At 38.9% G+C, this 27,575-nt stretch overlaps 1 protein-coding gene and 1 long non-coding RNA gene across 9 annotated transcripts in view; one reads left to right on the forward strand and one right to left on the reverse strand.

Moving 5' to 3' along the window:
• The window catches only part of LOC100877696 (uncharacterized), a 186,010-nt gene that overhangs the window by 121,733 nt on the left and 36,702 nt on the right, over positions 1–27,575 (forward strand). For 6 of the 7 annotated variants that reach the window (XM_076533469.1, XM_076533476.1, XM_076533459.1 and 3 more), the window contains one exon: positions 6,559–6,607. The exons of the other annotated variant lie outside the window; for it this stretch is intronic. The gene's annotated coding sequence lies outside the window, so the exon portion shown is untranslated. The remainder of the gene's footprint in view (positions 1–6,558; positions 6,608–27,575) is intronic. 7 annotated transcript variants of the gene reach the window in all.
• Positions 1–27,575, reverse strand: part of LOC143264801 (uncharacterized) — a 54,697-nt gene that overhangs the window by 26,677 nt on the left and 445 nt on the right. The window contains exon 2 of one of the 2 annotated variants that reach the window (XR_013038742.1): positions 26,144–27,497. This is a non-coding gene — a long non-coding RNA (uncharacterized LOC143264801). The remainder of the gene's footprint in view (positions 1–26,143; positions 27,498–27,575) is intronic. The other variant, XR_013038744.1, reaches the window with a different exon arrangement.

The raw sequence follows: 27,575 nt of genomic DNA on the forward strand, positions 1-27,575 counted from the left end.
GTTAATTAATAGCTGCGGATATTTATGTCCAATAATAACGCTCGAAGTTATAATTTAGTTGATCTACGCAGTGAATATTGCCGAAGTGGCAGTCGGAGAGTTAAATGATCGAGTGATACGCGATTCGTCACGAACATTAAGATGGCGTAACGTAGGAAGAATAATCCGTGATCCTTGAGCAAAATTAACGCGCTTCGGCTTTCGAACGACCGTTTAACCAGCCGAGTAAGCGACAAGGTAAATAGATGTCCTATCAGATCATGTGTCACGAAAGCGTGACACGCGAACACGTACTGAATTAACACGTTAGAAGCTGAACAAGCCGGGAGACCGGTGAGTGGCATTGATCGAAAAGTTGTGTAGAAACGATAAAGAATTGCGTGTAATGTTATGACAATGACTCTCTGATTGTCCTACTTTTTCAACTGTTTTTAACTTTTTCCTTACGATAATTATTTTCATTATAGGTTCGTGTTGTATCAATATCCGCGTTGTAGATTTTATCTCGGGTTATATCGTGACACACGGTATTGCTTCAGCGACCATTACATCGCCACGCGTGGTATTATTTTATGTTATCTCGTATGGTAATTTTTCGCGTTATATTGTTGTGCGTGATATTGCCTCGCGTTATATAGCCGATCTTGATATATTTTTAAATGGGGTAGCAGCTTGCGTTATAGCAGCTTGCGTTATATTACCGCGTGTGGTAATTTCTGGAGTTATATTGTGGAACATAGTGTTGCCTCGCGTTATATCGCCGATCTTGATATATTTCTAAACGATGTAATACCTTGTGTTATATCACCGCGTGTGGTAATTTCTTGCTAAAGTTCATAATTTCTTATATTATCACTCGTGGTATTGCCTCGCGTTATATTGTCGCACGCATGGTATTATCTCGCGTTATATCACTGTGTGCGTTATATTTCCATGCACGTTATATCTCCGCCAAAACTAATTGGTGACGTATAATATTGCCTCGCGTTATATCGCCACGAGTGGAACCTGCTCGCGTTATATCGCCACGCGTGTTATGTTGTTATATGCGTTATATCCTTACTCGTGAAATTGTCTGGCGTCATATTGTAGCGTGTTGCATTCCCTCGCGTTATATCGCCACGCGTGGAATCTGCTCGCGTTATATCGCCACGCGTGTTATGTTGTTATATGCGTTATGTCCTTATACGTGAAATTGATTGGCGTCAAATTGTAGCCTGTTATATTCCCTCGCGTTATATCGCCGAATGAGGTACTGCCACGAATTGCATCGCCACACGTTGAATTAGTACTCATACTACCACGCGTCGAATCATTACGCGACATATTACCACGCGTCGAATAACTACGCATTATATTGTCACCTGTGGAATCATTACGCATTATACGTCGTCCCGCATGGAATCATTATGCATTTACTCGTTATACTCGTAAAATGGAAGAACAATATCGCTACTGTTTTATAAACGGAATTATAAAAATAGGAAAAACTTTCTTTACAATTCCGCAACGTGAATAAAACTCGAGTCCAGAATTTCATTATACTCGTGAATTATGTATTTTAAAAAATGAATTTCTCTTATACGAAAGGTGTTGAAGGTGTTTAAATTGCAGTATAACAACTTTAACACCTTGAATGAAAGAAAAGTCTGTTTCTCCTGTATTTTCAAAACAATCCCAAGTGTTTTGAACTCTTGGCAGGCTACGGTTCTACTCCGACCGTGAAACGAATTTGGGAAGTTGCACGGTATTAAATGTTGCTGCTTCAAGTTCCCAGAAAGCCGTGTTTCATGCACTTCCTTTCGTACCGGCATTGAATAGAATTATTCTCGTTTGTAAGGATATTTTTACTTCTTTAAAACACTTTTTGTGTGTCGTTATATTTTCACGCGGTGGCAACCTCCTGTAGCATTCGTACGCGTTCATATTATATCGTCACTGTTTTCAAACGAAAACTACATTAACGATGGGACAATTATAAAAAAGTAACGGGAACATCAAGATTCCCTTATCTCCCCTGGTATTAATGGCCTCGCGTTAACAATTGCTTTGTTGTTTTCGTTACGCTTATCGAGCCGCGATAAATAAATGCAGGTATCAGGTGGTAGCAGCTGCTAATGCATCACTCCGCGTAATAATCCATCAAACTCGTAAAAACCACCGCTCGCGAGATGGTTTTATTGTCACGCGAATTTCAAGCGCGCCGACGTGCTTCGTGTTGTGCCTGTTAGCGACTACTTTTATGAATGAACACGTTCTCGTATCGTGTTATCTTTTCGCGATACAAATGTTTGCCATCTTTCGAACTGCTCTTATCTGTGCTTGAACCGACTCTCTAGAACCATATACCAGATTCTAGAGCACACATGTTTCGTGCATTGTTTAGTGAACTCTTACGCGATTATCTTATGCCGGATAAAGGATGGATGTCGTAAAATTCTTAGAGGAAATAACATGTTCGAGTCGTTAGTATTTCGCGTATCAAATTTTTAATGTCAAGCTTTCTAATTTTTAAATTTATCAATTTTTTAATTTACAGATTAGCCAATTTTTAAATGTGGAATTTCTTAGATCCCTTAAATTGCTGCAATTCCCCAGATTCTTGGAATTTCCTAGATTCTCGGTATTCCCTAGATTCTTGGAATTCCCTAGATTCGTGGTATTCCCCAGATTCTTGGAATTCCCTAGATTCGTGGTATTTCACAGATTCTTGGGATTCCCCAGATTCTTGAAATTCCCTAGATTCTCGGAAATCTCTAGATTCTCGGAATTCCCTAGATTCCTGGTATTCTTTAGATTCTTGGAATTCCTTAGATTCGTGATATTCTCCAAATTCCTGGAATTCCCTAGATTCGTGGTATTCCCCAGATTCTTGAAATTCTCTAGATTCTTGGAAATCTCTAGATTCTCAGAATTCCCTAGATTCCTGGTATTCCCCAGATTCCTGGAATTCCCTAGATTCCTGGAATTTCCTAGACACATGAAATTCCCTAAATTCCTGGAATTCCCTAGACACATGAAATTTCCTAGATTCTTGGTATTCGAGGCTTTGCGGATACTCTAGATTCCTTGGATTCCCAAATTTTTTAGATTTCTCAGATTCCCTAGATTTTTGAAATCCTCTAGATCTTCTATATTCCTCAGACACTTAAGTCCCAATATCTTGTAGACTTTTGTATCTTTCGATACGCGTATATTATTTGTATACCTATCAATGCGCAAAAATCGTATAAAAAAAATGTTGTATAACAAGATGCTGCATAGATTTCGTAATATCTGAGGGGAAGAGTCGATGAATCGTGTTCGAGGAGCCACCGAACCACTGGATAACGATAATTATTACGAGCAGGATGTTATTATGAGGGAAAGAAATGCACGATTTATCGAGAAACGTATTCATTAAGCGAGAAAACAGGCACAAGTGTCGCTCGACCTCGTTACCGCAACTGCAATTATGTTAGACCCTCTTGCATTCTTGAAAATGTAGGAAATTGAAGGAACGAAGTGGCGAGAAGGAGGAAGAGGGAAAGAGGGACCTCCATTAAATTCATCTTCGTTCCCGTAAAAAGGTCTTGTCTCCCTCGATACAATTCTCGTCGAAGCGTGCAGCCATTCGCAGCCACGGTTCGGTGAATTTCAAGTTTCACTTCTAAAAGAAGAGGGAAGTGACCCATTTTTTATACCGAATCGGACTTTCTCCGCCACCCCTCAATTAATAACTCGCGTACATGTAACACACCCTACCGCATCCACCCGCCCGCACACAAACACGAACACATTGTACCTCGCAAACTGAATATCACAAAAGGAAATGAAACGTCTTTTACCTTTGTACTTCGCTGTCAACCTACGAGAGCTCGTTTTTTATTCAAATCGTGAAAATTCATGCCCTTACTAGGTCAACGAGTTTTTTTTATTGTTAGCGGTTTCCGCTACGCTTTAGGTATTAAGGGCACAAACTGTTACGCTGCTTACCTGATCGATGACTTCTCGCGCAATTTGTTTCGAAATCGTTTGATTCTTGACACGGGGGAATCGAACAGTTATCACGAGTAGACTCTCGGTACATCACCACGGATAGCTTTAAGAGCTCTTAATGCGATGGGAACTTTTTACTTTCAAATTTCCAAATCTCAACATTATTGGACCACTAAAGTTATTCCGAAAATTTTTATTTGCGTAATTCACCCATTCTAAAATTTCCAGATTACAAAATTTTTAAATCGCCGTATACTTAGGACTATATTTAATCTTCAGTATCCCTAGATCCCTGAATCTTTGGACTCTAGAATCCCTAGATCTTGATATTCAGATTCTTGATATTTTTAGACATCGAAATCCATAAATTTGGAAATACCTAAATTTATCAATCTCAAGACTTGGAAATCCCTAGGATAAAAATCCCTAGATTTCGAAATCCATAGAGTCGGGAATTACTGTATTCCAAATCCCCCATATAAAATTTCTAGAAAATTCAAAAAATTCCTGGATCCCCGATCCCCTAGATTCTTAGGGTTCTGAATTTGAAAATCCCTAGATTCCCAGGGTTCTAGATTCGAAAATCCCTACATCCCAAAATCTTTAGAGCTTAAAATCCCTAGATCTCAAAATTCCTATATCCCAAAATCTCTAGTACCCAAAATCTCTAGATCCGAAAATTCCCTAGATCCCTAATTTCCTAGATCGAAATATCCCCAGGTCCCAAAATTCCTTAGACCCCAAAATTCCCTAAATCCCAAAATCCCTAGACCCTAATTTCCTAGATCCAAATATCCCCAGGTCCCAAAATTCCTTAGGTCCCAAAATTCCTTAGACCCCAAAATTCCCTAAATCCCAAAATCCCTAGACCCTAATTTCCTAGATCCAAATATCCACAGGTCCCAAAATTCCTTAGATCCCAAAATTCCCTAAATCCCAAAATCCCTAGACCCTAATTTCCTAGATCCAAATATCCCCAGGTCCCAAAATTCCTTAGACCCCAAAATTCCCTAAATCCCAAAATCCCTAGACCCTAATTTCCTAGATCCAAATATCCCCAGGTCCCAAAATTCCTTAGATCCCAAAATTCCCTAAATCCCAAAATCCCTTGACCCTAATTTCCTAGATCCAAATATCCCCAGGTCCCAAAATTCCTTAGACCCCAAAATTCCTTACATCCCAAAATTCCTAGATCCCAAAATCCCTAGATCCCAAAATCTCTAAATCCCAAAATCCCTAAAAACTTCTAAATTCCCCAATACATATATTCTGAAATGCGTCGATCTCTGAATCTGAACCTCCAATCTGCTCTCACACATACACGACTACCCATCCGTTCCACATCATAAGGAATAAGTAATAAACAAGTAACGTGCGAGACTCGAGCGATCGATTGTTAATCATAAGCCGGCGTACACGTTACAAAAAGGACTAATAAAACGAAGGTAAAGTTAATAGGAAGCAACACGTCGTTAGGAGGACATTACCGGATTGTTCGTCCTTCGGAGTAAGAATAATAGCGAGCGGCGGAGGCGGAAAGGGCAAGAGGAAGGAAACGAGGGCAGGATGATGGGCCTCTCCTCTCGCCTGGCTCTCTCGAGTTAAGTGGTTAGCTCGGCAAGCGATTTCGATTAGCCAGCTCGTTGAACCCGTGCCTCGACGACCAACCACGCCGACGATCGGCGTCGCGTTCAAGCCCCTCCGAGGATCCGACGAGATCCTTCTCCTCTCTCTCTTTCTATATCGCCTTCGTCTGCCGATGATCTATGACGACGTGGATTCGTTCGATGCTGAAATTGGAACCAATTGTTTCCTCGAGAGCAACAGCGGCCCAATCCGCCACGCTCCTTTCAGACTCTACGCGACCGATTTCGTTTATTTTTTTTGCTCCCTTGTTGAAACACCCGATTTGATACTCTGTTTATGACTTGATTTTTACACGGGTTTTATTCATTTGTTAGGTCTATTTATGCGACCATTACGAGTTATTTTAACCCATTTGCAGGGATCCCCAAATGGGGAATATACATTTTTTTTCGTTGCTTACGATATGAGTATATTGAGTGAAATGTGAATAATACCTGTGTTCTTGCATTTTAGTTCACGAAATGTTTTATTTTGACATGTCTAACTTATACAAGTATTTAACGTATAAATTTGAAACCCATATTATAAAATTATCTTTCGATACTTAATGGCAGTTAAGATGTTAAATAGCAGTTCTTACTGATCATGTATCATTCTGCATATGCATATGTATACACATAAGCTTGAATTGTATCACTGTACCTCCACTTGCAGTTATGTACCGTTACACACTAATTTTTATCGTCGAAACTTGTTAAATTCAGTAAAGTGACTGTAGAATACCGCGAACAAAATCTAGCATAAAATCTATATGTATATTGCACAGATTGTTCGCAGTTTCAATGGAGTTTATCGTCTCAGTGTAACTTGCACCGAAAGTCAAACTAAGTAAAACCTTCAGAGCATCCTGCTATATTTCTTGGAAACTGGTTTACTTACCAGAACGATATTTCGGTTCCGTTTAACAACGTGGAGTGGTTCCGTTTGTTTCAGATCCTGCACATAGGAGAGGTAGACGTTTAACAACCAGGTGCTGTTCAGGGTGAGTAACGAGACTTGTATTTTAACCCTTAACATTTCTTACATTCTCTACATTTGTTACAATACATATTCCATAATACCACATTACTATAGTACATATTTTTCATGATTGACCCACCTTCAAAATTAAATAACTAAAAATGTATAACTTGATATAACTCGATGTATAAAAAGATCGATATAGAAATATTCCATTAAAATATACCAAACTCGGTAACCGGTCAATTGCCTTCTCGAAACCGCATGCCGATATTTGCCAGGCGAAATACGTTTAACAAACTGAAACGGAATTTCCCTTATGACACGATTTTTCAGCGAACCGAACGTGTTTGCCGAAGATTTATTCGTTCCTTTCCCTGTCCATATTCGTCTTGTGTAAACACGATCCCTCTTGAATCTGGTGCAGTTGCAGCACCCTTCCTGGTTGCATAACGCGTGCCAAAGTAGGTTGCACGATGTTGCTGGTGAATCCGCGATAACCGCGTCTCGCCCGTGCATCGTAAACAACCGTTGTTTCCCTTTGAAGGGATAGAAAATATTATGAGGCCTCTGTTCAGAGCCGAGTAGAGGCTCGTCTATCGGATTTAGGGATTTTAACGTCGCTGTAAAGCGTCAGATAACCGCTCGTTTGTTGCTTTTCGTTTGATAATGGTGCTCTCTAGTCTTTTAGTTATTCAATGAGTCAATTTACTGCGCTCGTTTTGTCGCCTGTTTACGGATAGTAGCTTTGTGCATTGGAAAGTATAAATGTTGGGTATGGAAATGTAGAGAATTTTCTTTGTTACATTATTTTGCTTGCTTTGATGTTTATTGTTGAACTTTGAAATATACATAACACTTTTAGATTCTAGTGTTTCTAGATTAATTATCCATAGGTCACGACGTCCCCAGACTACAATTTCTCTAGATCAAAATATCCCTAGACCACGATACACCTTGATCTAAATATCCTCAGATCCCGAAATATCACTAGATCTCAATATCCCCAGATCCCAATATCCTTAGATCCCCAAATATACCTAGATCCCTAAATATCGCTAGATCCCTAAATATCTTTAAATCCCCAAATATCTCTAGATCTCAAAATATCCTAAATCCCCAAATGTCCCTCGAACTCCAAATATCCCGAGATCTCAAAATATCCCTAAATCCCCAAATATCTCTAGATCTCCAAATGTTCCTAAATCCCCAAATATCCCGAGGTCCCCAAATATCCCTAGATCCCTATACCTCCAGATTCTAGTTATTTTTACTTTGACTATATCTTGGAACTGGTCGATCCAAAATCCCTAGATCAAAAATTTGAATGTCCCCAGTTACCAAATTCCAATATAATTTCAAATCACTATAATTCTTATAATTTGTCATCTCCACATAATAATACCCCTAGATCCATACATGTATTACTAGATTCGTAATATTCCTATATCCCTATATTCAACGTTTGAGCGAAAGGGCTTCTCCTCTTTCAGTTGCAAAAGTGTTGCAATTGCTGTTCCCATTATTGAATATATAGCTATAGCTCCTCTAATTGCCGAAGCGTGTATCCCTGATAACATGTTAACTTTTCACTTGCTTAAACCCGTAACTAATTACTTGCACTAATTGCTCACTTTCGATACCTTTACTTTTTTTCGACTCGTCGAGGCCGAACTTTATTTTTCCGTGCGAAACCCATCCCCATAATAAGAAATTACGCAGGTTATTCGTTTCCGTATATCCGCGTTGTCCCGGTCGAGCCTTGTCGAGAGCTCGATACCCGCAGCACTCTGTCGTGTCGTCTTTATTCAGGCAAAAGCTTTGGTCGACGGCATGCAAGCTGTATCTGAGTCTCCGCATCTAATAATAAACGGGTCGAGCATTGTTGGAAAATGGGTCGAACACGGCCGGCATCTCTGCCCGATGTATCGAACGTCGCCACGTTATATACTAGATGTACATGCACACGATGCAGCCACTTCCCATCGCGATGCAACTAGCTGCATAATACCTGCGCCTTCTCGAGAGCTGTCCGAACGGTGACACGCGGCGAAATGCGAATATGAATGCGCTCAGGAATCGACACAGTTTCGAACTTTCCACCTATCGTCAAGACTCGTGAACGTTTCTGTTTCGCCCCGTGCCATTTTCGAACGCTCTTTGCTCGCGGAATAATCGAGACGAATTTATGCGACACGGGACTTTGCTCGGGGAATGTATTGCCGGATAATGGGACGTTTGATTTGGGTTACGGGATTCGGGGATTTGGGAACTTTAGCTTCGAAGGTGGGAATTAGTGGCAATTTTCAAATTTGAAGATCGAGGGGTGGGTGTTATAAATTTGATAATTTGTCGCTTTTAATGGTTTGGAATTTAGGGACTTAGAAATGTGGACATTTGAAGATTTGAAAAATATGAAGTTCTTTAGACTTTTCAGAACTTGAAGTATGTAATTGGAAAACTTGAGATGTTTGATAAATTTGAGACATTAGAGACTTGCGAATAATTAAGAAATTTGATAAATTCGAGAAGTTTGAGAACTTAAAAAAATTTGCAAAATTTGAGAGATTTGAGATTTTCATGAAACCTGCGAACAGATTTTCAACCCCTCATCTCGAACCTCCATATTACCTCCTCAAAAATGAAATACTAATAGCAAAATACTAATAGTGGACTTCTATCACCTACTCCAGTACTCGTGCAAAAGAAGAAACCACCCTTGAACTCCACAATAGTACGGTTTCATCAAAGTACAATTTTATTCGTATCTCGTTCCGGTGCCAGGTAACGTCCGTCCGTGACGTCGGATTCTTCTGTGGTCGTTTATCAAGCTCGCAATAAAATTACCGGGAGTATCTGTTGAACAGGGTGATCAGGGTGCAGGGAAGAAGCCGGTGGTCGAACGAGAAAACGAGAGACGAAGGCGGTAGCCGTTGGGTTTCGTCGAAAAGCCACAAATCCAAGTGTCGCGTGGGCGACACGATAAATTCCTTTCTCGTGAAGGGCTTGCGAACTAAAGATCCGATAATATAGGTGCGAACGACCGCAAATCCAACTGTGAGCGAAACTGACGCGATAAATTCACAGTTTATCTGTCGCGTAACAGAGGATAGCCCCGTTTCCGGTGGAACATCGCCGCACTCGTGGGAAGAGAGACCGTTTCTTTCTTTCAACGAGTTTAATAACTTCGTTTCGTCGCTGGTTTCTCAATTAAACGAAAAAACGGAGGGGATAACCGTGAGAGAGAGGAGAATGCTCGAATGCTCTTTGTACCGCGAGAATTTTGTGCGTTTTTAATTTCCTTTCGGAAATCGTCGAGCAAATCGTTCGAGTGTTCGTGAATTCCTATAACACTTTTAGCAACCACCGAAATAAATAATATCGATCAACCATTTTATATTGAGGATATTGATGAGGTAATTGTACACTCATTTTTAGTGTTCCTTGCATTTCCAGATCTCAATATTCCTAGATATTATAGGTCATCATGGCTCTGAGTACCAATATCCCTAGATCATAATAGATCTGGGTCACCATCTTCTTAAGTCGAAATATCCCTAGATCGTAATAGTCCTGGGTCACCATCTTCTTAGGTCGAAATAACCCTTGATCCAAATATCTCTAAATTCAATTATGACTAGATCCAAATATCTCTTGGTACAAATATCCCTAGATCCAAATCTTTCGTGGTACAAATATACCTAGATCCAAATATCCCTAAATTCAATTATCACTAGATCCAAATATCTCTTGGTACAAATATCCCTAGATCCAAATCTTTCTTGGTACAAATATACCTAGATACAAATATCCCTAAATTCAATTATCACTAGATCCAAATATCTCTTGGTACAAATATCCCTAGATCCAAATATCTCTTGGTACAAATATCCCTAGATCCAAATCTTTCGTGGTACAAATATACCTAGATCCAAATATCCCTAAATTCAATTATCACTAGATCCAAATATCTCTTGGTACAAATATCTCTAGATCCAAATCTTTCTTGGTACAAATATCCCTAGGTCCAAATATCCCCAGGCACCAATATCACTAAATCCAAATATCCCCAGATACAAATCTTTCCAGATTCAAACATCACTCGATCCAAATATTCCTAGGTACAAATATCACTAGATCCAAGTATCCCTAGATACAAAATGTCCCTGAATCTCTAGATGTCACTGTCACTAGATTTCAGTAATTTTCGTTTCAAGTATCCCTAGAGTGCAGTATCTCTCGGTGAAAATGTCTCTAGATTCCTATATCCCTAGATCTCAATACTGTACTGCTCAAATATCTCTGGATCCTAAATTTCAATATTCTCAGATATTAAACTAAAGTATCCCTAGGTTCCAATATAATCTTCCTGTATTTCTAGATTTGTTATATTCCATGACTTTATACTCCTACTACTTTTATCAACATTAACCCTGTTCTTCTATTAATTTTATTAACGTGACCCTACTCTGCTACTAGTTTTACCAGCATGACCCTATACTTCTATTAATTTCACCATCATGACCATTCTACTAGTTTCGCCAACAAGATCGTATACTTCAACAATTTTGTATTTAGAAACAGCCTTTATTTAGACCAGTTGCTCCACATCTATTTCGTGCGACGCAGTCGTTCTATTCATTCCGCCTACCGGCATCCCAATTTCCAAACGTAATTGTTTTCTCCCATCGCCGTTGTTGTTTTTGCGGCGAATCTATTGCACGGCGAAGAAGAAACCGTAGCACACCCACGATTCTAAGTGAGTCTCCCGAGAGAAAGAGAGAAGCAAACGACACATCTGTTACAAACTCCGTGCCGGTCGTTTCCTTGACTTAAATTTCGGCCAAGGAACCGAGGCAAGAATTTGAAACTGTGCCCAGTCGCTGGCCTCGTTCGTCACTGCATAAAGTTACGCGAAACACAGTTGGTCAGATATCGCCCTGTTACAACCCCCCCTCAACCCTGTTGTCCAACAGCGTGCACGATGAATCTCGACGGGCAAGAAAATTGCTTTTTAGTAACTTTGAAACTGCGACACGATGTAATCCTTCTCTGGAGACGCAATCTGTGTCAACGAACGTGCTACGTAGTACTACGTGACGGTTATTTTGCCATTAAACGGAAAACTTTCGAACGTGTTGCGTTCTTGTCCTTCTGCCGAGACACTCTTAAAGACTGTGGTATCACGTTTGTCAGGATTACGGCTGAATGGATCTGCTGCGTTAATGGCGTGTCTTAGAACTTTTAGAGATAAATTTAGCATTCGTGTTAGGTCTACGTGCTTTTACTTTTTAGGGTTTCTTTATGTTCGTCGATTTTTTAGTTCATAGGTAGCTAGATTTCTGGATTTCAGGATTGCTAGATTTGTAGATTTCTAGACTTTTGGATTCTTTCATTCCTAGGTTCTAAGTTTGTGTACTCTTAGATTCCTAGGTAACTCAAATCTCCAATTTCTAAATTCACCGATTTCTAGATCTCCGAATACTACATCTTCCAATTTCCAGATCCCCCAATTTCTGGATCCACTGATTTCTACATATCTCTAGTTGCTAGGTCTCCAAATTCCCAGACCCCCATATTGTCAAATGTTCAGATTCCTAGATGTCCACATCCCCAGATGTTCAGATTCCTAAATGTCCACATCTTCAAATGTCCACATCCCCAGATGTCCAGATTCCTATAAGTCCACATTCCCACATGTCCACATTCCTAGACCCCTAAATTTCAAAATCTCATCTCAAACTCTTACGTCCCAAAAATTTCTATATTCCCAGATCCCTACCCCTACATCCTAAGATCCCTAAATTCCAACATCCTCCTACAATATCCTCCTTATACAATATCTTCCTACATCCCTAGATCCTCATGCTCCTCCCCAAATCTGTCCTCAAATCCCCACATTCTTACACATGTACCTCGTACAATATTCACAGATCCCAATATCCCCAGATCCCTCTATTCTCATATCCTTCCACCCTCAAGATCCCTATATTCCAAGTGATTCATGAATGAAATGGCACGGAAAGAGTCCTGAAATAGAAAGTTTCCAAATTGAGAGAGAAGAAGGAGATGTATTTTCTCGTTTTATCGAGGTCTGTGCTCGGTTAGCCGCATTCGGTAGGACGAAAGCAATTTCATCTCAGGTAACACAAGCTGATATAGAGGAAGCTTTGTTCCCCGGTGAGCCGTGATACCGTCTGTCCTTTTCTTCGTTCCTTCGTACCTTGTATCCCGAAACTGCCACTGTCTGTTTCAACTCCCTAGCCTTTACCTGGACGGGATTAACAACGACGCGACCGCTAATGAAACAGCCCGTGGTCAGATTAAGTCGTTCTTCGGCCGATTAACGATACACCTTGGACTCGTTCTCTTATGTATCCTTTCTTCGCTTCTTTTCTTTATTTCCCTCGCTAGATTTTCTTCACAATTTCCAAGACTTTCTGTTTACGTACAGATCAAACCTGCACGTAAATTTGCACGAAGTGGAAACTTAATCCACAATTTTTTCGCTGATCAGACTATTTCTGCAGTGAGACAAGGGATGAAAGTTGAGATGTCTATTTTGGATTTAGCGATCTTACGAGTGGTATTGAACTCAAAACTAGAGGACTGTCTAGTGCAAATTAGACATGTGTCACATTTGATAACATACGTCACGTGTCTGACTCTATGTTACAAGCTAAGGGGTTGTTCACATCGCTGCTAAATAATAAATTACCATTCACGTATTACCATTTAATATATATCAAATCCGTTTTACCGCTTGACTAATTTATCCTGAAGGCACCTTAACTTCACCCTTTCTCTGCCTCAAAATAATCTACCCTTTCTCTACCTCAAAATAATCTTACATTCTGAGTTAGAAAGTGATCCATACATAAAGTCGCTCATTATCAAACGGAAACAAACAGATAATTCTTCCATAAATATTTTTGATGAAATACGATTATTCAGATCCATGAACTACACGAATATTTTTCCTTATTTTGCTCGCTAGATTTCGTTTCCCAATTACGGTAGCATAAGGGCAGCAAGTCCTCCAAAGGGGCTGGCTATGAAACACGAGTCTCGGTGAATTACAACGCTGTCCCGTATAGAAACCACCTTGTGATACATATTGGTCCACGGGCAACCTGAACACACCGGCAACGTGAACGAAACAAGAGTTACGAGGAACACGACCGAGGAACCCCTTTCACAGGAGAAACAGAGACCTCGGGACCCTTGTATTTATAAAGTGGACTTCAAAGAACCGGAAGCTGAACGGAGTACTACCGAGACCCAACCATCGAGTATTCCCTGCTCTTGCATTGTCTTCTTCTTCACGGTCTGAGCTGTCTTCTTGTGAAACGGGATTTCTTCTCTCTTTTTTGACGTTTTGATGAACAGGCGATGTATTGTACGCTGGCACGGTTATTTCTCGTTAACATTTTATGCCGTTCTTTAAGTAAACACGTCAAATTTTTCAGTAGCGAGAACATATATAACTTTGCTGTTTAAAACTTCACGTGAAGTAGCTTATTTTTAATTGTGTCTTTTACTCGTATTCACCTACTACGTTAAATTATATATCAGATTTGCAACAAGTTGCTTATATAACATTACCGCGTGAAATTGTACTTACAAACATCTCGTATTAAGCCAAATAGTCAATTAAGTAATATTTGTCCATTTACGTGTAAATTGTCGAAATTCCGATGCAGTGGAAAGCTGACTGTAAAACAAATATGGCAAAGGATTATTGATTCGAACAGTGTGTGTGCAGCAGAGAGTGTTCTTGTTATTCTGTACATGGCACGACCTCACTGTATCGATCGTCTCTTGACATAAATATGAAATATCTATTCTTTCCGCGTATTAAAGCGTACACACACACACGCGCGTTCTCGCGCACGCACGTACCGACAGGATGCTCGATAAAAAGTACAAAACTATTCAGGGAACAGACTGCACGTTTTCAGAAAGGCATGCAACAACGTTATCCGATACAAAGTGTATTTCGCAGGAGTTACCAGACTAATGAACATATCGTCTCTGTCTTTCCTTTCTCATCCTCTCGTATCTTGCTGCTCATCATCGCCGTTCCCTTAATTAAGCGCTATAGACGCGGAAAGGATACGCGTATGAAACTCGCCCGTCTATTTTCCTTTGATCTCCCGGTGTAATTGAATTTTTTTTTCCACCGGGTACCATTTTATCTCTTACTCTTTTAAATATCACCGTGTACGAGCCACGTGTCTATGGAGTGCGCTCTGAGCGCGCTTAGATGGCTCGGGCTACTTTCTTGCCCTCTGATTTAATTCCCCGCTGTTTCACCAAGGAATTACCGTAGTATTTCGCCAAAGGATCTTTTTTCAGACTTTTTCTATTTCGTTCTCGACCCCGAAATGAAATTTCCACCGAATATCTTTAATATAGAGTTAACCAATGAATTGTCCACTTTGGTATTTTATTGTAATATTATTTTATACTAGACTATATTCAGGGTCTAGGGATATAGGAATTTAGGAATCTAGGGATTTAGGATTTGATAATCCAGGAATGTGGAATTCTAGGATTTTCTTTATCTAGGAATTTTTCTGATTGAAAATTGAAGGATATAGTGATATGGGATTCTGGGGATTTTTGGATTTAGGGATTCTTACATCTAGGGATTTTTTGTTTTGAAAGTTGAAGGATATGGAATTTCCGGGTTCTGGGGATTTTACGTCTAAGGATTTTTGAATCTGGAGATTTTTTGATCTAGTGATTTTTATTTCCAGAGATTTTTGTGCTTAAAAATCGAAGGCTATAGAGATGTGATATTCTAGGGATTTTTATTTCTAAGCACTTTTGCATCTAGGGATTTTTTTATTTTAGGGATTTGAATAAGATGTAACATCTCGTGTGCGAAATTTAATATTGCGGTATATACAAATTATATATCTAGGGATTTCGAAATTTAGGGAAATGAAAAGATTCATCAATTGCAGAACTTAAAAATAGTTTAAGAATTTGGTGGACGAAATGAAAAATTTTTAAATTTATCCAAAACGTAAACTTGTAAATTAGACAACAGATTCTAATAATCTAGAGAGTTATTTTAGAAACTCGTAAATATAAAAATTCGAGAATAGAGAATTATTCAAAGTCACGTACGAACCCTTAACCAACGAAGACGAACATCGTATCCAGGTGTACATGGACGTTTTATTAGAATTCTCAGTATAATAATTTTCTTGTAGGGTGTATACAGAATTCATAGTCCCCGAGGGATTAATGTACTCTCGGCGCTGCCAAAGTACATCGCCAGAATAATATTCAAGTGAACGTCAGAAACGTTATTCATACCGGTGAATGGACCGAACAAGCAAGTAGCTAGAGACAATCGTCTTAGGTACGTTGGTGCACTTCCGTCGGGTCTTCGATCTTCCGGTAATACTCTCCAGCAATAATTAGCAGCCATTTTGTCTGGCGTGACTGCGATGAATCGGCGAGTAATTCGGAAGGCACACGGCGAGCGAACGTTTGCAATTCATAGCGACTCCGTGTGCTCTCGGTTTATAAAGTGCCTCGTGCAGATAGGCTACTTATTCTCTGCGACTGTGGAATGGGATACTAATCCGGACGACCGTACTGCATTGACGTAACTAGAATTTATGTGTCGGTCGGATAGCTCTTCTAGTTTTGCTGCAGGTATCAAATATCTATGTTGAAAGCTCAATCATTGCGAAATAAATATTGGAAGAATGAAACGAAAATGAGGAAAGTTTATTGGTGTTGTGTGAAGAGTACTCGACTCTCGATCCGAGGGTCTCGAGTTCGAATCCTGTGGAAAGTCGTGAACTTATTTTTCATGCGGAAGTGTTGTAATAACTCCGTACTATTTTTCTGTATTGTAAATAATACCTTAATCTACTAGTTCCTACACGTGGTATTTATTATGTGTTAATACAAAATCTACCTAATGGCACGTTAATTTAAAATAAAAGATGATTGATTCTGATAATTATTCAGGGCCTTCGTCCACAAAGACAAATAAAAAGTAACAGGAAGCAGACTGAAATTTCTGCAATAATGTAAATAGCACAAGAAAAATATGTCTTTCGTTTACCCAAATCGCGTTATCCAGAATACTGAAACAGCAACGGTACCACTCGAATAAAGTAAACATTCTGGCACAATAATAGTCGTTGTTTCTAGGACCCGCGTTTCCCTGCGCAAAACCACGAACCAGTGATTTCTCCGCGACCACAATTGGAACAGCCGCGAATGAAGCTACTAAAGGTAACCAGCGGCGAAATATCTCGGGGCATATCAGACCCGTTTCAAACTTGTCTGTCCTAAAATGGAGGAACGCAGTTGTCCACGGAAAAACGAATAGCTTGGACCGTGTTCGCGGGCCAATTAATTCAGAGACACTAAAGTCCGTTCACCTGACAGTGCGTCGCGTGTAATAGAGCGCAAAACTATACTGGGTGTTTATTATTTAAGGTCACTTGATTTTTAGGGAAATTTGTATCTAGAGATATTTCGATCGAAATTTATGTATATTTCAATTTTGGGAATATATGCATTTTAGTGATATTTCGGTATAGGGATAGTTTGAGCCTAGGGATATTTCTATTCGGGTGATTATATTTAGGGATAATTGGGTTCGAGGAGATCTGGACCACAAAGTATTGAATTATAGTAATATTTCTGTTTAGGGATATTTTGCATCTAGGGATATTTCGAGCATAGGAATATTTCTACTCGCGAGTGATCGCATCTAGGGATAATTCGAGAGGATCTGGAGCACAAGATATTGAATTATAGTGATATTTATATTTAGGGATATTTTGCATCTAGGGATATTCCGAGACTAGGGATATTTCTACTTGTGAGTGATTGCATCTAGGGATAATTGGATTCAAGGAGATTTGGACCACAAGATATTTCAATTTTAGTGACATTTATATTTAGGGATATTTTACATCTAAGGATATTTGAATACGTAGATATGTACATCTAGGGATATTAAATTTCTAAGAATATCTATAGCAAGAATATTTGGATTCTAGTGAAAATTTTATTTAGTGATATTTCACGTCTAGGGATATTTGAATTTAATGATATTTAGACTTGGGGATATCTGCTTTGCTTTATATTCGTGTAAGAGAACGAGTTCCTGGAAAATTCATATCTAGGAATACTAGAATCTGGTTCTTCGTCTTCCGGTTCGTACGCTATTTCCAGGACACCCCTTATACTCGCACATACGCGAAATCGTAATTCGTACTGTGTATAATATCCACGGAATTTGTAGGCAAAGTGTTGGCCGAGTGTTATCGCGTCAACTCTCGAGAAATTACTATGGAAATGAATATACTACGGACGATTATTACCAGCCAGACAGAAAGTTACCGGCGTCTGTCTGGCTAGATCGAGATTGACTTGCATGATACAACGTCCTACGTGGATGTTAAGACCCCGGATATATTTCAATCAGAACGCGTTTCAACCGTCTAAATCAATTTAAACATTGTTGCTAATGAATTGGAAGCTGTTGCACATTGAATTTTAAGCGGGCGTGCTATGGATAGCGGAATTGCTGTAACAGATTACATCTATCGGCGCGAATGTATCACCTGAAACCGTCATATGCAATTAACGCGCAGATTATGTGGTGTGAAAATGTGACATGATCTGTGCACTGTAATGTTATGCATACTGACGAACAAATCTGGTTTCGCCTTGGGAAAATTCGGGAAATATATTGCACATTGAACGTTCACCTAGTGAATGGAACTAATCCTTACATTTTCTACTTTCGGATTTGAACACTTACAATTTTTTTATCGAGTTTTTAATTTTGAATATTTGGAATTTGGGAAATTAGAAAATTGGAAATTTATAAATGTGGAAAATTTTTAAGTTAAAAATTTCCATCCTTCCAGCTCTTTGTGTAAAAATAACTTTAAACTTTATCATATTTATCAGTCCAAGGAAAACAATTTGCATTCCGCAAAAAGAGTCCATATCGCACGTACAAATTATCGGTCGATTTCAATAACAATTACGATAAAAAATGTTCCGTAATCGTTCGAACAATTTTCTACAAGGTTCTATCGGAACAATTATTGAAACCCGATTAAAATCTCCTATCGATGTTCACGAGTGTCGTGTTTCGCGTGAAAAATATATTCGTGCAGGCGAATTTTTGTCTCGAATTTAGCGTGCTATGGTAGAAAAACGTGATCGTACGATTTCACTGTCCTGTCATGCAAAAAAGTAACGTTTAATAGATGAGAGGTACACTCGGGTAAAAGATAGGACGATACGCATATAAATCTTAAACATAAATAATAAATTTTTAAAATTAAAAAATCCCTAAATCTCCAAAATTCCCCAAATTCCATAATCCCTAGATTCCAAAATTCCCCAAATACCAAAAACCCTAGATTCCAAAATTACCCAAATTCCATAATCCCTAGATTTCAAAATTCCCCGAATTCCAAAATCCCTAAATTCCCCAAATTCCAAAATTCTAAAATCCCCAGATTCCAAAATTTCCCAAATTCCAAAATTCCCCGAATTCCAAAATGCCTAAATTCCAAAATTTCCCAAATTCCAAAATTTCCCAAATTCCAAAATTCTCCAAATTCTGAAATCCCCAAATTCCAAAATTCTCCAAATTCTGAAATCCCCAAATTCCAAAATTCTCCAAATTCTAAAATCCCCAGATTCCAAAATTTTCCAAATTCCAAAATTCCCCGAATTCCAAAATGCCTAAATTCCAAAATTCCCCAAATTCCAAAATCCCTAGATTCCAAAATTACCCAAATTCCATAATCCCTAGATTCCAAAATTCCCCGAATTCCAAAATCCCTAAATTCCTCAAATTCCAAAATTCTAAAATCCCCAGATTCCAAAATTTCCCAAATTCCAAAATTCCCCGAATTCCAAAATGCCTAAATTCCAAAATTTCCCAAATTCCAAAATTCTCCAAATTCTGAAATCCCCAAATTCCAAAATTCCCCAAATTCCAAAATCCCTAGATTCCAAAATTTCCCAAATTCCAAAATGCCTCGAATTCCAAAATTCCGCAAATTCCAAAATCCCTGAATTTTCAATGTGCGTAAACCCCCAAGTTCACAAATTAATAAAACTCTAAAAAAATCGACGAACGGAAGTCTTGATCCCTTTTAGTTGCCATATTCGCCCTACAGAAGACGGATTTGCCGTTGACTGTACCTGCTAAACGGGTACAGGTTACACGGCGCGCTATCGAATAACGCTAGGGACAGTTTCTAATGCAAGTTGTCGACGCGGTGGGCGTCGAAATCTCGCCGTTAACGAGTCAACCCACGTGTCTGCCATTTACCATTTACCAAGCGCGCTTTCTTAGGAAAATTGGCGCCGGCCATAAAAGACGGCCATCTCCTAGATTCGCCGTTGCAATTTGCCTGCGCTACCAGCTGTCGCGCTTCTACTTCCCTGGAGAATCAATTTTTGATACGTGACACGCGACAGAGCGTGTATTGTACCGGATTTTTTACTATTCTTCCACGTCCACTCTTTACGTTTCATCGAATCGTTGCTGCGATTTATTCCTCTTTGATGGCGCTCTGTTTTTTAAATATATTGGAAGTTTGATATAATATAATATATTATAATATATTTCATATATTATATGATTTATAATGTACTGATTTATTGTGCAGTGAATGTATGTTAAAATTCTGTATATACATATATTGTGACATATTATGTTTTAGTGTATATATGGTTTATGTGTATGTTATGTGTACATAATATATTATGTATATTAGTATGTACGGTGTATATGACATATATGATACATATGGTGCATACATATGGTATACATGGTTTTGCAAATGCAGCGAAACCTGCACTTTGTACTGCAATTTTATATGTAATATATGTACTACATAAATACATATTGTACCGTGTAATTACCAAATGGTATGCATGGTTTTAAAGAAGAGGTGGAACAAGAATTGCATTCAGTAGCGACATGGTTCGAGCAGAAGGGATGTTGGCCATCTTAAAGGGCTCCTTAAAATTAATCTAATCAGACGTAGCAGGGTGTGCCTAAGTGGATTCGTACATTAACAGCAAGGGCGTTTAGCGAAGGTGGTGGAAACCGGCTCCGACTAGATTTACCTAGCCCTTCTATTACGTCAGTTTATTGACTTATAAAATAATTAGTAATTAGTCTACGTGTGAGAGCGTCTTAACTCAGCCCCTTTCTTAACACTACATTCCATACATGTATTAGACTGCTACTTTAAAAGAAATTCAGGTATAAGTTCAGAAATATGAAGTATAAACAAAATATAATTATGAGTGTAAATATAAATATAAAGAATATAGTGTTAAATTATGAACTTGCAAAGGATTATCATATTTAGAAACGAAGAGCTTTTGAATTTACAATTTCCCACTTATATGGCCGTTCGCAGAATTTCCTCTACTAAATTGCCTGTTAAGAACTCCGTTATATTCAGAACACTGTTCATTAAGATTTACAATGGCAAATGTTTAAAGCATCGTACACACTCGTGCTAGAATTGTTCCGAAATCGTAGTGCGAGCAAGAAGAGAAATGCCCCAAAAAAGAAGAAGAATTTCCTCCACTTCTCTAATGACAGAACACATTTCCGTAAAATACGCGGCAATAAAAGCGAGTTAAAAAAGGATAAATAAAGGATAAGCAAGACAGACCGACCGTTTTCCTGTTCACGGTCGTCGTCTGCTAATAAACGCGTCTCGGCCCAAGGCCGCCAGGCGAATTCAAGCCGCGTCGCGTGAATATTAATTACCGAAATTGTGGTAATCCCGTCGCGCTAAACGGAAGTCCGTCGTCTTAAGTTAATATCGTAACGGCGGCCTCCGGGGCCGCTTGCAAATTCCGGTTCGAGCTACGTGAAAAGCGCAAAGAAGAAAAGTTGCTGGGAAACAGGGACGGGCTCTCCAATTTGTAAATTTTAAATATTTATATCCCTGGGTCTTTGCATACTTTTACCCTCATCAATTTCTCAGCTCGGAAATTTGGAAACTGTGCGATACGGGAGTTTGGGAGATCGCGAATGGCGGAAGTGAAAATTTGAAGATTCGAATGGCTGGGAGGTTGGGAAATTGGCAATTTGAGGGTTTGGGAATTTAGATGTTGGGAAATTAGAAGTTGGGGAATGAGGAGTTGGAAAATTAGGAGTTGGGGAATTAGGAATTAGGAAATTAGAAATTGGGAAATTAGGAATTGGGAAGTTTAGGAATTGGGAAGTTTAGGAATTGGGAAGTTTAGGAATTGGGAAATTTAGGAATTCGGAAATTGAGGAATTGGGAAATTAGGAGTTGGGGAATTAGGAATTGGGACATTAGAAATTGGGGAATTAGGAGTTGGGAAATTTAGTAGTTGGGAAATTAGGAATTGGGAAATTTAGGAATTCGGAAATTGAGGAATTGGGAAATTAGGAGTTGGGAAATTCGAAATTGGGGAATTAGGAGTTGGGAAATTAGGAATTGGGAAATTTAGGAATTGGGAAACTCAGTAGTTGGGAAATTTAGAACTTGGGAAATTAGGAATTGGGAAATTGAGGAATTCGGAATTTGAGGAATTGGGAAATTAGGAGTTGGGGAATTTGGAATTAGGAAATTAGAAATTGGGGAATTAGGAGTTGGGAAATTAGGAATTGGGAAATTTAGGAATTCGGAAATTGAGGAATTGGGAAATTAGGAGTTGGGGAATTAGGAATTGGGAAATTCGAAATTGGGGAATTAGGAGCTGGGAAATTAGGAATTGGGAAATTTAGGAATTGTAAAATTTAAGAATTAAAAAATGTAGGTATTGGGAAATAAAAAAGTACAACTGAAAATTGTACAACTTGCAAAATTAATAATCTAAATTTCTAAATTCTCCCATCGTAGAGAGACTAACAATTCTTACATCCCCATCTTCGGTTCTTAAAATCTAAAAAGTTTCCACCGCAGCATTGGGGGGGTGGTAAATTTGCTGGCGCCGTCCCTGGCTGAAGAAGGCTAAGGAATGATTAAAGTCTCGCGGGCTTTCACGAGAGTCTTCCGTTCTCCGGGAAGATTAGCAGTCGACGAATCAATTAGTCTGGCCGGCTGACCGGCTAATTGCCAGGCCAGCCAACCAACCACGAAACGAACCTCGGAAAAATCCGCCGACTCGGAACCGTGGTCTCTCGCCGTTTGTAAGCGGGAAAAGGCGCGGTGTCGTCCTGACAACGAATATCTCGGGGAATTTCAATATTGGCCCACCTGCTGAAACGAACGGAGACAAAGAAATTCTTCGAACGGTTCGCTGAGACACGTGTCGCGAAAACCCTCCTGCGGATGCTATCTTTGCTTTATTGATTTTTCTTTGACCGGTACTGCGGCTGTGGAATGCAACGCACGGAATCTCGAAATTGGTTAGGTCGGAGATTAATTTCTGCCGCGTCTTTTGATCAGTATAAATGCTATACCGGCTGCCTTATAATCAGTTCAAGTGCACAACGTACCAGTTGTATTCCTTGCGCGTGCTTCCGTTTGATTATACACTGACGCTTTTTCGAAGCAACGATAACTGCGGTTCAGAGATATTATACTTTTGACTATTGAAATCACGAAACAGAATATATAAAAAAACATTCCTACATAGAAACCTCCAGCTCTCTTGCATACTTCTTATACTTGTATACATAAAATAGTAATTTCCGGTTCGACACAATCGATCTTCTAGAACGTCACTAGTGTATTTACATACGATTGACTACCGAAATAACTGCATAATAAAGCATGCCTCTATTGCAACTAACAGAGGAACTCTATTTTAAACGTCCACGTATAAACGCGCCTGCTCTGTTTCTCGCGTAGTTTACAGTTTCGTGAAATTCTGTAGGAAGGAACACGTTCATCAGACTTCCGCAGAACTCCGCGTCACTTATAACTTGTTTCTGTTGCAGTCTCGAGTACCATAACGAACGTCCAGTGTTTTCCCTTTTTATTTTCCCGCGACCCTTTCCCTCCGGAACATTCTTCGACGTTTCCAAGCCGTGGTTAAAAGTCCAACGGCCGTACGTGCCCCGAAATAATCGTGTAAGCGAGCGCCGGCCAACTTCATCCACGGAATTCCCGATTCGGTCACGTGCATCTCGCTCGAATGCCTAACGATTGTCGTCGATGCTGCTACACGGCACGCGAGCAGTGCATTCGCAATGCTCCTTTCTTTCCGTCGCTACAATTTTACTAATGATCGTGTCTTCCACCCCTTAGTCGCTTTTTCTTCTCCTCTTGATTATATCCTCTTGCACCTCCTATATTTCCTCTATCCTTTAGGGACATTTGATGACTCAATCGCTTTGGACTCTTATTTTATTTAGGTAAAATACATTTTTTATGAAAACTAGTATATCTGGGGAATAATTAGGTGACTAGGAATTTTGGAATTTAGGTATTTCGAAAATTTGGAAAATTCAGAATTTGGGGAATTTTTGGATTTCGGGAATTTTGGGATCTGGGAAATTTTGGGATTTGCGGAATTTTGAGATCTAGGGAATTTTGGAAATTTTTGGATCTGGGGAATTTCGGGATTTGGGGAATTTTTGGATCTGGGGAATTCGGGATTTGGAGAATTCAGAATTTGGGGAATTTTCGGATCTGGGGAATTTTGGGATTTGGGGAATTTTGAGATCTGGGGAATTTTGGAAATTATTGGATCTGGGGAATTTCGGGATTTGGGGAATTTTTGGATCTGGGAAATTTCGGGATTTGGAGAATTCAGAATTTGGGGAATTTTGGGATTTGGGAAATTTTGGGATCTGGGAAATTTGGGGATTTGGGGAATTTTGAGATCTGGGGAATTTTGGAAATTATTGGATCTGGGGAATTTCGGGATTTGGAGAATTTTTGAATCTGGGGAATTTTGGGATTTGGGAAATTTGGGGATCTGGGGAATTTTGGGATTTGGAGAATTCGGAATTCGGGGAATTTTGAGAATTTGCCGATTAGAAAGATTGGATATCTTAGAATTTGCAAAATCTTCAAAATTTGTAAGAATCCCAGTTTTTAGAAATACAAAAATCTGAAAATCTACAATTCCCTAAATCAGTTTGAAAATATAGAAATTTTTGAGTTACCAAAATTTTCATCCACATCCTATACAAACGCAGTGGTCTCCTTTCCACGTATCGTTATTTTCCATAATTAAAATCTACAATACAGTCGACTGTATACATACATGCACTCGAAGTTTATTCTACTTTGATGAAGTTTCACAAATTAATTTCAACATATAAAAGACTGTTTCTATTAAACCCGTGGACAAAGTCTGCTCGTAATTACGGCGATATTAGACTTGGATATAAATCGACGTTACGTTAATAGGTACACGATGCTCGAGAGACGCACCAACGTTAATCGTTTCGACGGAATTCTATTAAAACGGGACAAGGTTTCCCAGATTTCGCGGTTAGATTAAATCTGCTGCTAGTCTTATCGTGCAGGGTTCACTTTGAGTAGTTAACCCTTCGCTATCATCTATCTATAAGCTCTTAATTAAGAACAACATTATTGTTGAACGTAGCTATGAAAATATTTAGTTCATCTTAGTATGAAATATCATTTCCTTACTACAAAATTTAATCCAAAGATATTTTGTTCATATATTTGCTTTTAAAAATATTTCAATTTACTACAAACATTTTTAGTGAAATATTGTTTTTATCTTGAAAATAAATTTTTGATAAAATGTTATTTGTGGGACACACTATGTATGTACGGATATGTCATTTAAATCTTTTTTATCGTAGATCAGCTATTTGTTCGGTCAACATATTTGTGCGGGTAAATCAATTAATTCTGACGGGGCTGTATCCGAGATTTTCAGATTTCACGGACAGATTACATCACTGGCTGTCCCTTATCGCGTGGACACTTTATTGGAGCGCGATAATCTATAAGCATTTATCGATTTAATGCCCCCTTACAACAGCGTGTGACCAGCATGGCTGCATGCTAAAATAAAGCGTCGCTAGCTGATTGCATACGGAACACGCTAGAACTGGCGCGAATCGGTTGCGGAAACAATTACATATTTAATCTGGAAAGTTCTCAATAATTCATATTATCGCGTATCGGATTAAACGCCATTTTGCTACTTTGCAAGTCAATGAGTCACAAGGTAGCTTATCAATTGTAAAGTTACAATTTATTACAAGGTTTATTACAATTAAATAAATTATGATGTAATAATTCTTTGATATGCTTTGTTATTTCCAAACTGTATGCAATACAATTGCTTTCTCCTGTCACGTGATCACACGAGAGTGCAAGTCGGTGGTTAAAAATGAGATCAGTATTAATAGCATTTTAACACGATAAAGCAAAAAATAAACGTAGTAGTATTATTGAAAAATATAATAGTATTATTATCTAAAAATGAAAGGAATTTATCATTTTGTTCAACAGTAGTTAAATCGTGTATATGGAAATTAACACTCGATTGAACACGTAAGAGGTTAACTGTGATAAAGGTACCCAACGGTAAGTGAATAATAAGTCCAGCTTACCTCTGTTGTATAGAAGAGTCTGTTCCTCGAAGAGTGCGGTCAAAATCGTTTTCAAGTAAATCTAGGAACGAGTCAGGATAAGCTTCCAGGAAGGTGGAAACGTAAATCCAACTGGGACTCGATAGAGAGCCGGTCGAACGTAAACGGCGTAGCAACCAGGATCGTAAAGAACCGATTCGTTCCGGTTGGCAACGTGGAAAAATATAAGGGAGACTTTGCGAGGAGTACACTAACTTTACCGTGAAAAGGGATTGCTTAGTCTTTTATTAAGAATAATCACTTCAATTAGCACAGATTAAATGTAACTGAACTGTCAACTGACTTTTGTAAAATGAAGATTCGTGACAACAATGAGGAAGTTGCGAAACTAATCACAGAGGGCAGCACCGCCATGTCTTAGCAATCTGAAATTGCTACTTTAATCAGATCAATTTATATACATATTTTTATTTGACTAATTTACTTATTTATTTGATAGAGAATATACAGATGTAAGTTCAGTTCTATTATCCGACGCAGCAATAAATTTTTCGTGTTTTTGCTTCGTTCAAATCGAATAGCGCGCCTCCATTGTTTATGACATGAATAGTGACGTCATTCGCGCGGGAAAACGATTGTGGTCGATAAGTGGACTGCAATACGATTGTCGTGGTCGTTTTGATCGTTTGTGGAACGCAGCCGAAATATCGATGGCAAGACACATACGGTTGTGGCGCCGCAGGTGGCAATAAGTTGCAGTGCACTTCCCCATTCTAAATTGCTTAAACAACTGTGCTGAATTACTATCATTCGATTGCAGTGTATCCGTGAAAGAGTGCTTGTTATTATACGGCATAAAATACAGCAAGATAACGAGAAATTACCGTACACTCTACATTTAATACTGCTCTGACTAAACATATACCACTGTTAACCAATAAATAGAATCAATATGAGAACATATAGGAACAAAAATATTGAACGGTATAAGAGTAAGTTGAATAACGGACATTCAGTGTTCCAAGCACGGAATTGCTGTACCATGTGCAGGTTTTGATTGAACAGCACGGTAACAAACGGGGTTAATAATAACCCAGTGATCGATAACAAACCAGTAATTGATTCTACCCGTGAATAGAAACAATTTAACTGCATTGTAAACGTCAATCGAGTCATTGTATTTATATGCAGTAGGAGAGACAAAGTTTACTCGTTCACTGACAGTCAACACAGGTACACCGATCCACCACTAATTACTGTTGGTAATCAGATGTCTGACCAAGCCCGGTAAATTGGTTAGTTACCAGTTACGCCAATAGTCAACACTACGTATCCGTCATCAACCACGAACCAACTACATCTAGTTTGTTGATATCTGCAAACAATTTACACTGATTTTCCGTGGGATCCACAGGTCTCAAGAATTCTACACCGTGAAAACTAGATCTTAAAA

Source organism: Megachile rotundata, chromosome 1, assembly GCF_050947335.1.
Source record: "Megachile rotundata isolate GNS110a chromosome 1, iyMegRotu1, whole genome shotgun sequence".
Taxonomy (NCBI): domain Eukaryota; kingdom Metazoa; phylum Arthropoda; class Insecta; order Hymenoptera; family Megachilidae; genus Megachile; species Megachile rotundata.